The 16304-nt window shown below is 41.6% G+C and overlaps 1 long non-coding RNA gene across 1 annotated transcript; it reads left to right on the top strand.

Annotated features, from left to right (window-relative positions):
* The first annotated feature begins 10686 nt into the window (after window positions 1-10686).
* Window positions 10687-11776, top strand: LOC134298071 (uncharacterized). The gene is made up of 2 exons (XR_010005046.1): window positions 10687-11198; window positions 11284-11776. It is a non-coding gene; the product is annotated as an uncharacterized LOC134298071 (long non-coding RNA).
* Window positions 11777-16304: the final 4528 nt, after the last annotated feature.

The raw sequence follows: 16304 nt of genomic DNA, 5'->3' as shown, positions 1-16304 counted from the left end.
CAACAATTATTCAGAAAATGTTTTCTGTGACTTCATCTTAGAAAGAGTTGCCCAAGGTTACCTAGTGAGTTTCTGTGACTGAGCAGGGATTTCAACCCCAGTCTCCAGAGTCATAGTCTAACACTCAAACCACAACTCCATGCTGGGTTCTTGAAACACATAGGTAGGAAATAATAAAACAATATAAAACTATAATCCTATTAAAAACCCTTTCTGACACATAAATTATGAACCAATTTACTGTTCCCACAGTGTGCCTATATGCATATCATCACTATCCATGCACACACAATGCAGATATTCAAATATATGTTTACACTTGCTTGGGGACCCGGCAGTGCCCGGGTCATTTGAGAAAGGCATTGTTTGCCTGTGTTCGAAATTTAGTCTAGGTCCAGGGTCAGCTGGGTTCAGTGGGTGCAGGTGAACTACAACTCCCATATGCAAGTCCCATCATCCATGGTCCATCCCACTCCAAACAGTGCCAGGATGTATAATAGGTCATGGGGAATGTATGTGTCAAATTTGGTCTTGATCAGATATTGGTGGGGGTTGCAGTGGTCCCAGGAAGTGAGTGCATCTACTGCAAGTCCCCTCATCCATGGTCCAAACTCTTCCAAACCACACCAGGATGTAGAGTGGGTAATGGGGCCACTGTGTACCAAGTTTGGTACTGATTCATCATTGGTATTGCAATTCCCATCATCCATGGTCCATTGTACTCTAAACTTCACCAGGGTATAAAGTGGGTCATGGGTGCTCTGTGTTCTAAGTTTGGTCTTGATGAGTCATTTGTGGCAGCTGCAGTGGTCTCAGGAAGTGAGTGAAGGTACTGAAAGTCCCATTATCCTTGGTATGTCCTCCCTTAAACTGTACCAGGACGTAAATTGGGACATGGGGGGTATGTGCGCCAAGTTTGGTCCTGATCTGTCATGAGTTAGAGTAACAGTGGTCTGTCAGAGACACAGTGTTTGAAAGTACAGCAAATCCCATAATCCTTGGCCCATTCTCCCCCAATGTGGTGCAGCATGTAAAGTGTGTAATTTGGTGTGGTCCAAATTCTGTCATTCCTGGTAGTCGCAGTAGTCTCAGGAAATGAGTGAAGGTATTGCAAATCCCATCACCCATGGTCCATTTTTCCCCAATCTGCATCAGGACATAAAGGTGGTCATGGGGGTTCTGTGTTCCAAGTTTGGTCCAATTCTGTCATTCCTGGTAGTCGCAGTAGTCTCAGGAAGTGAGTGAAGGTACTGTAAATCTGGGCTGTGGTGCAGGCTGGTTAGCAGCCAGCTGCAACAAATCACTCTGACCAAGAGGTCATGAGTTTGAGGTCAGCCCATGCCCGCGTCTGTCTCTGTTCTATGTTATGGCATTGAATGTTTGCCTTATATGTGCAATGTGATCCACCCTGAGTCCCCTTCGGGGTGAGAAGAGCGGAATATAAATACTGTAAATAAATAAATTCCATCATCCATGGTCCATTTCCCCCCAATCTGCACTAGGACATAAAGTGGGTCATGGGGGTTCTGTGTGTTGTGGTAATCTCTGAGCGGTTAGACTCAATTTAACCCTCTCTGGGGGAGATTCCACCAAAATCAGCAGAGTAGCAAAAAGCAAAGCTTTCAAATGCAACAGTTACTTACACTGGCGAGCAAGAAAAGCCTTTAGGATTGCAATGGACTGCAGAGTCTCAATAAAAGTTCAAAAGTATTTATTCAGGTAAAAAGAACTCCATTGTTGATAGAAAGGCTTGGGAGCTGTCTAGATTACTATAGACTGGTTTCTAAGGAAAAAAATAAGAAAGGAAAAATAACAAACATCTACATAGTTACATCTTGCCAGGAGAGATGGCAGGATGCTTCTTGTTAGCTTGAAGAACAAAGGGAGAAGAGAGACCCAAAATGGTTCTGACCTCATGGTCCAGTTCATTGGGGCCATAAAAGACATTCTGAACAATGGGAAGTTAGTGTCCCTAAAGATTCACATTTCTACTAACTTCAAAGTAAGGGATGTGACGTAAACAGGATAGAGTGAAACGCAGTAAAGCCTGTCTGGGCATGCTTTGGAAACAGGGAAAGGATTCCCTCAATCTAACTCTATCATCTATCTAACTACATTTGGACTTGAGTTGTCCAGGATGATTTCCCAACACTGTGTGCCAAGTTTGGTCATTGGTGGGCAGTGTGTAAAGTGTGTCATTTGGGATAAGTGTGCCAAGTTTGATTCAGTTCTATGATTCATGGCAGTAGCAGTGGTCTCAAGAAGTGAGTGAAGGTACTGGAAGTCCCATCATCCTTGGTCTGTCCCCCCCATCTGCACCAGGACATAGAGGAGGTCACAGGGGTTCTGTGTGCCAAGTTTGGTCCAGTTCCGTCATTGGTGGGCATTGCAGTAGTCTGTGGGAGTTGAAACTTTTGAAATACTGCAAATCTCATCATCCATGGTCCATCATCCCGCAAATGGCACCAAGCCATAAAGTGTGTCATGGGGGTTAAATGTGTCAAGTTTGGGCCGTATCCGTCATTCCTGACGGTCACAGTGGCCTGTGGAAGTGGCGGTCAATCAGAAAGCTCCCGCATACAAACACTGACTTTTATTATATACTAGCTTGAGGACCCGGTGGTGCCCGGGTTATTAGTAGACGGCATTGAGTTTTTTGGGGATGTGAGGAAATATCACTTAAGTTTGGTCCAGATCCGTCATCAGCTGGGTTCAGTGCTGTCTGTATAAGGGTGAACTACAACTCCCAGAGCCAAAGGTCAATCACCCTCAAAACCCTGCCTGTATGCACAGTTCGGCATGATAGGGCTGTGTGCCAAGTTTGGTCCAGATCCGAAGTTAGCTAGGTTCAGTGCTAACTAGATAAGGGTGAACTACAACTCCCAGAGCATAAGGACAATCACCCCAAAATCCTGCCTGTATGCTCAGTTGGACATGATGAGGCAGTGTGCCAACTTTTGTCCAGATCCGAAGTTGGCTGGGTTCAGTGCTGTCTATGTAAAGGTGAACTATAACTCCCAGAGCCAAAGGACCTAGCAACCCGAAAGATAGTTGCATCTATCAAAGACAGCAGAGAACATCGTTATTATCTTTTTAATGATGGCTTTTCATGCTTATGAACACTTCTAGCCTCCACAGCCCCAATCCCAGCCTCCTTTGATCATTTTGCTAACACGTTTCAGGCCTTACAGGCTGGCTCCATTCTGCTAGGCCGCAAAAGAGGGGGCCATCTTCCCTGTTCAACATGGTTCCAAACAGAGCAGCTTTTGCCTGGGTCTTTGGGATACAGCACTCTCCTTCAATAAGGTAAGGCAGCAAGTACGTAAATAGATTGATCTTGGGCTGATGGAAGTAGCACCACATCAAGTAGGAAATAAGGTACCACTTATAAAGTGGGGAGGCAAATTTAACTAATTTACGACGTTGGAATGAGGAAGTGCCATCACAGTGGATGATGAAGCAGCTGCTCGCCCCTGTGGCCAGAATCGAACATCCCCTCAGGAGAAGGTTAAATTGCCTCTGCGTCTGTCTCTGTCGGTTCTGTGTGTATATGGGCATTGAATGTTTGCCCTATAAACTGGGCTCTACAGGCCAATGGATACTCCACCACAGACATCAGAAGAGCTGCAAGGCCAAGAACAAGCCATGAGAGTCAAGACAAAGATCCACCCAGAGGAAAGGTGTTCTTACCATACATCAAGGGAACCACTGACAGCATAGGCAAACTGATGAAGAAGCACAACCTACAAACTATCTACAGACCCACAAAGAAAATCCAACAAATGCTATGGTCAGCGAAGGACAAGAGGGTTCCTCTCTCTTCTGCAGGAGTCTACCGGATACCATGCAGCTGTGGACAAGTCTACATAGGGACCACCAAACGCAGCACCCAAACAAGAGTCAAAGAACATGAAAGGCACTGCAGACTAATTCAACCAGAGAAATCAGCCATAGCAGAGCATTTGATGAACCAGCCTGGACACAGGATATTATTTAAGTACACAAAAATGCTGGACCATTCCAACAACTATCATGTCAGACTACACAGAGAAGCCATTGAAATCCACAAGCATGTGGACAACTTCCACAGAAAGGAAGAAACCATGAAAATGAACAAAATCTGGCTACCAGTATTACAAAACTCCAAAATCAAAACAGTAGATGGGAACCAACAATCTGCGCGCTTGACTAAACAAAGGATGCCCCCAGGCAAGAGACAAAACATTTCCAATGCTAATTAGGGTGATTAACTGAAACATCAATGCTGGCTCCCAGTGACAAAGGACTCTTGCCACACCCTGGACTCTACACAGATATATATTCTTTCCTTTCCTTACTTAGTTTATCCATACCTCACAACCTCTGAGGATGCCTGCCATAGATGTGGGCGAAACGTCAGGAGAGAATACTTCTGGAACATGGCCATACAGCCCGAAAGACATACAACAACCCTGTGATCCCGGCCATGAAAGCCTTCGACAACACATAAAACATAATGATTTTCCATCATTAGTTGGATTCAGAATGCTGTGAATGTGTGAGTGAACTGTAATTCCTAGCACCCAAAGTTTTTTATTATCAGTATGCACAGTTGGCCATGTTGGGGTAGCAAAGTTAGCGTCATTCTGAGGAGAGAGAGTAGGCCGAAGCCTGTTTGTGGTAGTTTTTGCCTCAGGGGTTCCAGTGGCCTGTGACAGTGGCGGCCAATCAGAAAGCTGGCCCATATTCCGGCCAGCCAATCAAAACGCTGGCACATACACTGACTTTTATATAGACTAGCTTGGGGACCTGGCGAAGCCCGGGTTATTTGATAAAGGAATTATTTGTCTTTGTTAGGTATTCTCAGTTTGGAGTGGGTGAACTACAATTCCCAGAATTGTGGGTCAATCCTCCCCAAACCCTGCCAGTATTCAAAGTTGGCAATTTTGGGTCTGTGTACCAAGTCTCTCATTGGCTGTTCATCGCCTGGCTGCAGTGCTCTCTGGATGGGGGTGAACTGCTACAATTCCCAGATTCCAGGGGCAATTGTCCCAAAACATCTGTCAGTATCCACAGCAGGCTACATTGAGTCTGTGTGCCAAGTGTGGTCCAGATCCGTCGTTGGCTGGGTTCAGTGCTCTTTGGATGTATGTGAACTACAACTCCCAAAATCAAGACCCATTCCCACAAACCCCTGCAGTATGTTCAGTTGGTCATGAGGCTTCTCTGTGCAAAGTTTGGTCTTGGTCCATCATCGGAGGGGTTCAGAGTGCTCATTCATTGCAGGTGAACTATAAATCCCAGCACCTACTATTCCCAAATGTCCAGGCCAATTCCCCATAAAACCCAGCAGTATTCAAATCTGGGCATATCAGGTATATATGGCAAGTTTGGCCCAGAGCCATCATTGTTTGGGTTCATAGCATCCTGGGTGTAAGTGAACTACAACTCCAAGTTCCCCAGTAGGAGTCACAGACCTCTGACTTGATGCAGGGTGAACTACAACTTCCACCATGTGGAGTCAATCCCCCAAACTCCTCAAGTAAGTATAGTTGCTGCACAGTTCTGCTGTGTTTGTTATGCAGACAGAAGAGAAGGGCAGTAGGTGGGGTCATGCAAATTCCACACCAATGGAGAACCCTGGGATGCCTGCCTGTGGTGGAGGAAAATGCAAAATCTAGGATGAAATAGTTCCCAAATGAAAGCATTCCTTGGGTGGTAGGCCATAGTGTTTGGGGAGGACATTGACAGAGTTTGGGCTACATGTTCATGGAGCTCGCTGTAACTACAATGTGAGTGGATGGGAGTGACTTGGTGGCTCCTTAGCACTGGGAACTATAGCCTGTTTGTGGAGGCCGGAGGCTGTCTGTGTGAGCAGACACCTGTGCCACAGACACACATATGGATTTTCACTTTTATTATGGATACGGATATAGATACAGATAGCAGGAACTCCCTCATATATGTGATTGAAAGTCTGAATAATGCTTAAGTGTTACTGGGTAATACACAGAAGATACATATGGGCCAAGTATTTAGGATAATGTGTAATCTAAGATTAGTAGATAACGTGTCTTGAGATTTCATTCATTCACCCCACACTTCATCTCTAGAGCCTCTGGAAGAACTTTATAGAAAATGGGAAATTTGTTCAATCCTCCAGTGTCACTATCTATTTCTTCCTTGCTACTTTGGGAAAAGACAGATTCAAAATTGGAAGCAAATGGATTATTTTGCCCTGTTTTATCTTGTTTCATGCCTGAAGTATTTACCTCTGGAATTGTTCTGGTAATAAGATAAAATAAAAATGTGACCAGAAGTCAATGAAATGCCACGATAATAAAAGTAGATGAAGTAAAGCTGAAGCAGTTGAAAATTTGGCTTAATTTTTTGTGGTCATTTGCATCCATCACCAGGGGGCCAAGGGATTCAGCATGGCAAGAATGCAGACAATAACCTGACTGATTCCACTTCCTAACCATTGTTTTTTTGCCCTGAAAAAACCAAAATGAGTTATGAAACATTGTGACTAAGATGAATTAAGAAAGGACAGGCTCTTACAAGAGCTGGATCAAAACAAGGGCTTCAGTTCTTGTAGTGATCAAACTAAAATTCAAAATGAATATTATGATGGTAACTTTTGCTTTCTAGGGATTTGGAAAACTTATGCATTTCATGGCTCACCATTCATATTTCTCCTGTATGACAAGAGGCATAGGCATCACGTGAAGGAGTTAGAAACCTTGTGACTCATAACAAGATGTATAATTCCTGCACGTGTTGCCAATGCCTCCTGTCACACAGGAGAAATATGAATGGTCAGATCCTTCCAGAAGATCTTCATTTATAATTTGTTTTGCAAGACTCCATTACTTTGAACCTCTATCATTATAAGCAAGAACAACATTTCTCTCTCATTGGTATGGAATTGTTTCAGTACAGGGAGGAGAAATATATTGACTGCTAAATGCCTCCCTGGGTTAGAAAAATTGTGACTTTTAATTTCCATCCCAGACAAGTAAATCCTTAAAAACAAGCTCCAAATTACACTGTCTAGGGGAAAGCGCACAAAAGAAATAGTAATCCTCTTAATGTTGCAAAAATAAAAAATAAATACGTATCATTCTTGTTTGTGGTTCTAAATGTTGAAAATTAAATGAAATATACAAGTGAACTAAGCTCTTGGTATGTCCTCTGCTGAAAAATAAAGAGAAATAAAGAAAAGGAAAATAAAGCTATGGTGACTTTTTTAGTCAACATTATTATTTTAGTAGTAAAACCAAATCTGCTTCAAACAGCAACTGAAATTGCAACTGGTATTTGTATTCTAAAGTTGCATATTAAATGTCGGTATAAGCATCCATAAAACAGACATATTTGACAGAACATAATTTAAACTATGGCTCCCTGTGCATAGTCCAAGTGATTTGAGAAATGCATCACCCGACAAAAGCATTCACTGTGTCTGTCTCATATTTTATTCACATCCCCAAACCCTGACATTGCTAAGATTCATAAAACTTAGCTGTTCTTTATGGTTTTAATCAAGCGGTAGTTGTGAGATGGCTAAAGGCAAGTAGACAGCTTAGCTAGAATATGGGAGGGACAGTGTTTAGAGAGACTAGATAAATCCCCATTGGTTTTGCAGACCACGAAGCAATATGGATCCATCTCAAGAGCAACAACAACAATGAATGAAAGAGTGATCAGATGTAAACAAAACAAGCCTAAGTCTTGGCATTTCCAAAATATGTCTTAGAAGAAGTGCTTGGTAACTTTTTTTCCATTTCAAAGGTAATTTTTTCCATTTCAAAGTTTATTTTTATATATTTATTATTTAAACTTATATGCCGTCACTCCCCTAGGGCTCGGGGCGGCTTACAAGAAAGGCTAAAATCTAACAATTTAAAAACATCTTTAAAATATATTTTTTAAAAATCTTAAAAACACTCCCCCAGGGCTTGGAGTGGCTTACAAAAACAAGCTAAAATCTAAGCAATTTAAAAACAGCAATAACGGAGATCAAAAGCCTGCCGAAACAGGTGTGTCTTGCAAGCCCTGCGGAAGACTGATAAGTCCCTCAAGGCATGAACTTCAGGCGGCAGAGTGTTCCAGAGTGATGGTGCCACTGATGTAAAAGCTCTACGTCTAGTTGCTGTTAGGCGCAAGGTCTTAAAACTGGGAACTTCCAATAGATCTTGGTCCTCAGAGCGGAGGGATCTCTGGGGTTGGTAGGGGGTGAGGCGATCCCTCAGGTACATTGGCCCTAGACCATGTAAGGCCTTAAAGGTAAGCACCATCACTTTGAAAGTGATCCAGTGCTCAATTGGTAACCAGCGCAGCTATAGTAAGATTGGTGTTATATGACATCTCATCGGGACTCCCGCAAGAAGTAGAGCAGCTGCATTTTGTACCAACTTGAGCTTCCAGATCACCGACAAAGGAAGGCCAATGTAGAGGGCATGACAGTAGTCCAGTCTTGAGATGACTGTGGCCTGGATCACTGTAGCTAGGTCATCCCTTGACAGATAGGGGGCTAGCAGTCTAGCCTGCCACAGGTGAAAGAAGGCGGTTCTACTAATGGCGGAGACCTGGGCTTCCATCGTCAGCAGAGGGTCCAAAAGTACAATAATTACTGTAGGTTGGCAATGTTTCAAGTAATACCTATTGAGCTGAGAAAAATCTGATGCCTGGGATTTAACAGCCACAGAGTGTTTAGCCAAATATAGTCAGCAATGAAGAATGATGAGGATGGCTAACCAATCATTCTCTGATGGAAGAATTCTAAACATTACCAGCCACTGTTGGCCAGAAAAAGATTTACAAAGCAAGCAAAGAAGCTGTTGGGGACTTCTACGTAATTTAAACAGCATGTTAATGGTTTCTTTTCCACCACTAGTAATTTTTCTGACTAACAACTCAACCTCTCAACAAAGAACCATGTAGGATTTTTATAGAGGATGTCCACTTGTGGCACAGTAACACTGATACATGATAACTCTTAGGGCAATTCAGAAATTCCTAATCACATGTGTCTGACATACAAGAAGAGGGACATGCTAAATCTGTCCCCTGCATTGTCATATAAAGTGTTTTGGGGAAATGTCCATGCAGTCTCTCCAAAAGAACCATAGAAGTTAAGTGGACCTTCCTTATTTGAATCATAGAGTCATAGACTTGGAAGAGACCTCATGGGCCATCCAGTCCAACCCCTTACCGAGAAACAGGAAATCGCATTCAAAGCACTCCTGAGAGATGGCCAACCAGCTTCTGCTTAAAAGCCTCCAAAGAAGGAGTCTCCACCACACTCTGGGGCAGAGAGTCCCACTGCTGGACAGCTCTCACAGTGATGAAGTTCTTCCTAATGTTCAGATGGAATATCCTTTCCTGTAATTTGAAGCCATTGTTCCTTACTTACTTAGGCGATCCCTCGTAGTTCGAGGATGATGGCCCTCCATTTCTTGGAAGACGCCTGTGCATGATTTTTTTTTAATGTGTGGAGGTCGGTGCATGGCCGGTCAACACACAGTCTTCACAGATTGAGGTCCCAGCAGTGGTGTGATTAACACAATGAGAGTGGCTTCTCAGTCTGTTGCAGCCTTCTTCCGCCTTCACAGCCGTTGTAACATGTACCATGTTATCCTTCGCCTGCTCCGCCGTTGAGGTCTTTGGGTCTTCAGATTGTTCTTGGTCTGGATCCTCCCCTGTGGCCACTCCTGGGAGTGTGTGCCTCCTATGGTTGTGCCCGCAGGTTCATTGGAACACGCAAGCCCCCTCACCACGTCAAGGTGACAATCCATCGAGGGGGTCATTGTTCCACGTCTTAGTCTCCATAGCAGCAGCAAACAAGCTTATTCCCTCCTCCCTATGACTTCCTCTCACATATTTATACATTGCTATCATGTCCCTTCTCAGCCTTCTCTTCTGAAGACTAAACATGCCCACCTCTTTCAGCCGCTCCTCGTAGGGCTTTTTCTCCAATCCTTTGATAATTTTAGTTGCCCTCCTCTGGACACATTCCAGCTTGTCAAAATTGCCCAGAATTGGACACGGTATTCCAGATGTGATCTGACCAAGACAGAATAGAGGGGTAGCATGACTTCCCTGGATCTAGACACTATACTTCTATTTATGTAGGCCAAAATCCCATGGGTTTTTTAAGCTGCCGCATCACATTGTAGGCTCATGTTTAACTTGTCCAAATTCATGTGGAAAATTCCACTGGTAGAGAAGGTTTTTCTTGTTAGATCCATATTTTTTCATACAAAGTGATACTTCAATTACATTTCAGATAGTAATAGCTAAAGCTCTATCACTGATATTCTGTATCAACTACCTAGTAATATATGTCAAGGTATACAAAGTATGCCAATGCATATCAACTTATGTATGCACAATTAAGTGGCATCTCTTGGCTTGACCCTCCTCCCACTTTAAGAGTCAACAGTTGGATTCAATGAAGTTGTTTCATTCAAATTCTGATTGGGATACAAGACAGATGACATTTATACTCTTCCACTAGCAAGCAAGAGTGTGACAGGGATGTGTTATTGGAGCCTGTTTCCACACATCTCAGGGCCCTTCCACACAGCCATACAACCCAGAATGTCAATCCCACAATATCTGCTTTTAACTGGGTTATCTGAGAGCAAACTGCCATATATTTCAGTTCAAAGCAGAAAATGTGGGATTTTATTCAGCTGTGTGAAAGGGGTCACTGCCTCACACATTGGTAGAAGAATGTGTGTATGGGAAACATCATTCTGCTTGCACCTTGGACAGAAGTTGAATGGAATTTGTTTTCCTGATTCTTTAAATGGGGTTTACGGAGAGAATGGAGGAGGGGCTGGTTAGCTCGGAGGAGGATGAGATGGATTGGACTCGGGTGAGGGAGGAATTGGGTGCCACTGGCAATGATGGGATGGAAGATGAATGGGGACCTTCAGGATTAGACCCATGGACAAGCTGGAGGGATGGGACGGGATCCACAGCTGGGGATGCTGTGGGGCGTAGTCAGAGGTGTTCCAGCTCTGATGAGGAAAGTGATGAGGAAACGCCCGGGTTAAGGAGGGCAGCTGATAGTGATGAGGATTTGTAACTGGCATAAAATGGGGCTTGGGAGCAATTGCAAATTGCGTTGGGCAAGGTAATCTGGACGAACGCTTGGGATCTGTGTGGGACGCTTTCCTGAAGACTGGTGTGTTTTCGTGTGCTGATACGTAAGTTGTTTTGGAATTTGGGGTCAGACGGCGGGAGGAATTGTGTGGGCTTTTGTTTGTGCAAACTTGTGCTTAATCTCATTAGCTTTGACCTTCCGTCGTCTTCTTGACGGACGCCATCTCCTGCTTTGGATTTCGGACTGAACTGACCACGGCTTGACTTCCCCCTACTCGGACTTGGTGAAAACTACAAACGTCTGCTTCTGGCTTGAACTACGGAAAGGAACTGGGTCTACTCTACTGCTTCAATCCTCGGCTGATCTGTGTGTATTGGAAATCTTGCCTGCTGTGTGGAGGAGTGACTCAAGTTACTCAAAGCACAGTGCTGGCAGCAGAGAGGAATCTGCTGCCATTTAATTGCATTCTTTTGAACACTTTGTTCCCCGGCTTCTGTTTTGTTTATCCCCAGGCTGAAGCAAGCTGTTTTGTTTTTACCCGGATTAAACTCCGGTTTAATCCGGTTTATCTTTTGAACGTTTTTCCTTGCCCCTTTTTGCTTTTAAAGGCTAATACTGCCTGGCCCTTGTATTTTACGGGCATTTTGAGTTCTGTTATCCAATAAACTCTGTTATCTTTGATCTTGTGGCGTTCTGTCTTTGACATTCATATTAATGAATTTCTGAATTACTAATTGGAAAGGGACTCCTGTGAAACAGAAGGCTCCGAAACAATTCAGAGAGATTCGTAAAAATTTGTTGTTTAGCTGTTTTATCAGCTAACTGTGTGTGCTTATTGCTTATAAGTCTCATAGATATGAAAGTGATTTAGCCGTATCACAATGGGGCTGTAACACGGGCAGCTGTATTCTTCTGGCATGAGCAGAATTCTGGGAAATGTTGTTTGGGAAGGTGATGACCTCTGTAGCAGGGTATTTAAAAGGCTGTCCCCTAAACCAGAATTCTGGTTGCACCAGAAGAATGGGGTTTCTTGCATTAAAGCCACAGTGTGGTAACGGAGTTAGGTTAATCACATGTGCTTAAACTGAAAACAATCTTTAAAATCAGTATATAGCCTGATTGTTCTGAAACTTGGTGGGCTGGCTGCCCTACTCATGTTGTTTCACTGTGCCACAATTTAAGAGGATACAATTCCATCTACAATATCTTCTATTCCAAGAACAAATAAATTCTTATCATCTGGCATTCATGTTAATCTGTCTTCTTATATTATCCCATCTTTTTCTTATCTTTTTCTTATCTCCTCCAAGTCTGCATAGTAAGTGTTCCTTCTAATTATTTTATCAGTTTACTTATACATATTCTATTTCCTCCCTAGTTTAATAATATCCATCCATTTGTACATCCGAGAGTTAATTTCTTTTGATAATAGGTTAGTAATACATATTTAAAAAATTGTTATATAAGTCTATCATCTACACAGATTCTATATTCCATTGTGCTTTTGAATAGACAGTACTTTAGATAGCTAGCCCCAAATGAGATCAATAATCTATCCTTGCACTTTATCTTTACATTAATCTGCTACCATATGATCCTGCACTTTAGTTTCAATCCTATCGTATCCTGTACTGCTGCACTTAGTCCACCCACCTATGAAGAAAACAGAAACAGTGTCTGGTTACCGGTGGATGTTATTACTTATTGTGACAATGTGTTTTATTCTGTTTTTATTCTGTTTTATTATGAATTGCATTTTATGTAAGTTTCATTTTAATTGTATTGTTGGGTCTTGCTCCATGTGAGCCGCCCCAAGTCCCCTTGGAGAGATGGTGGCGGGATACAAAAATAAAGTGTGTGTGTGTGTGTGTGTGTGTGTGTGTGTGTATATATATATATATATATATATATTCATATATAAAAATATAATGGAGAAAATTTCAAGGCTTGTTTTGCTCTCTTTTTATGGGTATCAGAATGAAACTATTATAATATAATATAATAATAGTTTCATTCTGATACCCATAAAAATGAGAGCAAAACAAGCCTTGACATTTTCTCCATTGCTGTTAATGGAACAAATTTTAAAACAATTACGAATCTTTGAAGATTAGGGACCTTATCACATTGTGGCAAATCTATGGGGTCTCAGTGAGGAGGGTGGAGAACCCATCTTCCCACACCCCATATTGTTCAACTTATCTTTGGCCCCATCTCATAGGGGAAGCGTCCGCAGCCCAGCTTCTCCTCATTGTTTCAAATGGCAATCCTGTATACCAGGCTAATCTTTTAGGCATTGCATTTAGCACAAAATTCTTCGCTTGTTAATTCAGAGCTAATGCTATCCTCTCCCTACATGTTTCATGAATACAATTAATGATAATTAATGATAATAATAATAATAATAATAATAATAATAATAATAATAATAATAATTTTATTTTTATACCCCGCCCCATCTCCCCGAAGGGACTCGGGGCGGCTTACATGGGGCCAAGCCCAGACATCAGACAATATAAAAACATAGCAATAAAACAAGTCAATCAACAATAAAACAAATCAGGTCACATACAATAAATATACTGATAAAATCCTGCGTTGGCTCCAAAAAGAACTGGGCCAAAAATTGCAAGTAGTGTCAGTTACAATCAGGGAGAGGTAGATACCAGAGCTATTGTTACCATTAAAGTACTGGGGAAGGCGTACACAAGGAACTATTTCCGGCTAAAAAATTGGAGTGCAACAAAGATAAAATAGGCAACAGGTCAATCCTTTACTATGGAGATCAGTCGCCAAAGGCCTGTTGGAAGAGCCAAGTTTTCAGGCTCTTCCGAAAAGTAAGGAGGGTAGGGGCCTGCCTGATCTCCCTGGGGAGAGAGTTCCAGAGCCGGGGGGCCACGAATATGGTACATATAGTTACAATGGCAAGACGATTTATGATAGTGCATTGGCAACAATCACAATTGCCATAAGTGGCACAGAAAGCAGACAGCAGAAGGGACAAGATAAAAATAACTCACCTGTTTTCAACCAAGACAATGTATGAGTAGGGAATAATATAACCAAGCAGGTGGGATTGACTGTATGGGTTCTTTCCGCTAAATTGGCTGCATATGTCTCTTTGCCTCATGGGTCTGTACCATGTGAATCATTTCTCATATTGCTGGAAGTGCATGTCACACAGACCCTGAAATTCACAGAGATGTGGCAGGAAAACATTGCAACTAAATGCACCAGGGAAGCAATCTGTCCCAGATGCAACTCCTAAAAATGTAAAGTTCTCCCTGTTGCAGCTGTAAACCTGAAATAGAAGTGAAGCATTTGTCAGTCATTCTTCCAAAATTAATTAAGCCAATAATAATAATAATAATAATAATAATAATAATAATAATAATAAGTTTATTTATATCCCGCCTCCATCTCCCCCGAAGGGGACTCGGGGCGGCTTACAGTTTACAGCAGGGGTCCTCAAACTTTTAAAGCAAGGGGCCGGTCTACAATCCTTCAGACTATGGAGGGGCCGAATTATCATTTGAAAAAAAATACGAACAAATCCCTATGCACATTGCACATGTCTTATTTGTAGTGCAAAACAGCAACAACAACAACAATGAAAGAACAATACAATATTTAAAAATGAAAACAATCTTAACCAACATAAAACTATCAGGATTTCAATGGAAAGTGTGGGCCTGCTACTGGCCAATGAGATAGTCAAGTTAATTAGGATTGTTGTTGTTGTTGTTGTTGTTGTTGTGTGCCTTCAAGTCATTTCAGAATTTGGGTGAGCCTGTCTAAAATTAATTATTTATTTACTTACTACATTTATTTACTACATTTATATCCCACCCTTCTTACCCCAAAGGGGACTCAGAGTAGCTGTATGTACATACAGTATATTATATTATTAGCATAGCAAAATATTAGCATTATACATTACTATATTGAACTATACCACTATACTGTAATACTATATGTAATATATAACATATAATTAATATTATTATATGGTATTATTAGTATTATATTGTATAACATTATGATATTTTATCAATATTATATGTATATACAATATATTATATTATTAAAACTGATATAAAAATATATTATAAAACTGAGGGCGGGGGCCAGGTAAATGACCTTGAAGGGCCGCATCCGGTCCCTGGGCCTTAGTTTGGGGACCCCTGGTTTACAGCTTTAAAAGTAAATCAGACCAAATACATTTCTTTTTTATCTGCTAATTTTATCTACTTAATTATTTATTTTATTATTTACAGTAATTTACAGGAGCTCACCCTGACCCGGGCTTCAAACTCTCAACCTTCCAGTTGACAAGATTTATTGCAGCTTGGTGATTAACTTGCTGTGCTAAAGCCTGGGGAAATCATAGACAGATAATCTATTATTTCCCCTGAAAATGCCTGGATAATTCGTATTTCAACACTGGCTTTAGTTTAATTTCAGATTATATATAAATGTGTATTGCTGTTAATTGCATATAATTGGATATATAATCTGGTATATAGATAGATAGAATAATAGAATCTTAGAATTGGAAGTGACCATGAAGGCCATCTAGTTCAACTCCATACCATTAAAGAATACACAACTAAAGAACCTCTGAAAGAGGTCATTCCAACATCAGTTTAAAGCAGAGTTTCTCAAACTGTGCTCCTCCAGGTGTTTTGGACATCAGCTCCCACAATTCTTAATAGCTGGTAAACTGGCTGGGATTTCTGGGAGCTAAAGTCCACAACACCTGGAGGAGTTCAGTTTGAAAAACACTGGTTTAAAGAGTTCTGTATGATTGCAGAACTGTTTTGTATTTCAACTCAACGAGCAAGAGTAAAGTTTCCTTTGTTCTTTTAAATTCCTCTGCCTGGTCTGAGTCTTTTGCACATGGTGTTAACTGGACGCTACTGATTCCGCTATACTCTCACCTGGTAACATAACCCCCTTCTATCTAATGTTTAGGTGGAATCTCTTTTCTTATAAATATATACAGGAGGTCCCCAGGTTATGAACAAGATAGGGTCTGTAGGTTTATTCTTAAGATGAATTTGTTTGTAAGACAGAACAAGGAATGGTGATAAAGTTTCAGATGAAACACTTTTCCTCATGATAACTCTTTCAGGAGTAAATCTCCCTTTTAAGGGGTAGATTTTTTTCACTTGTCTCACCCCCATTCTTAACTATGAGTAGTTTGTAA

The sequence above is a fragment of the Anolis carolinensis genome, chromosome 3 (genome assembly GCF_035594765.1).
Source record: "Anolis carolinensis isolate JA03-04 chromosome 3, rAnoCar3.1.pri, whole genome shotgun sequence".
NCBI classification, from domain to species: Eukaryota; Metazoa; Chordata; class Lepidosauria; order Squamata; family Dactyloidae; genus Anolis; species Anolis carolinensis.
This window is presented reverse-complemented; position numbering and strand designations above follow the sequence as displayed.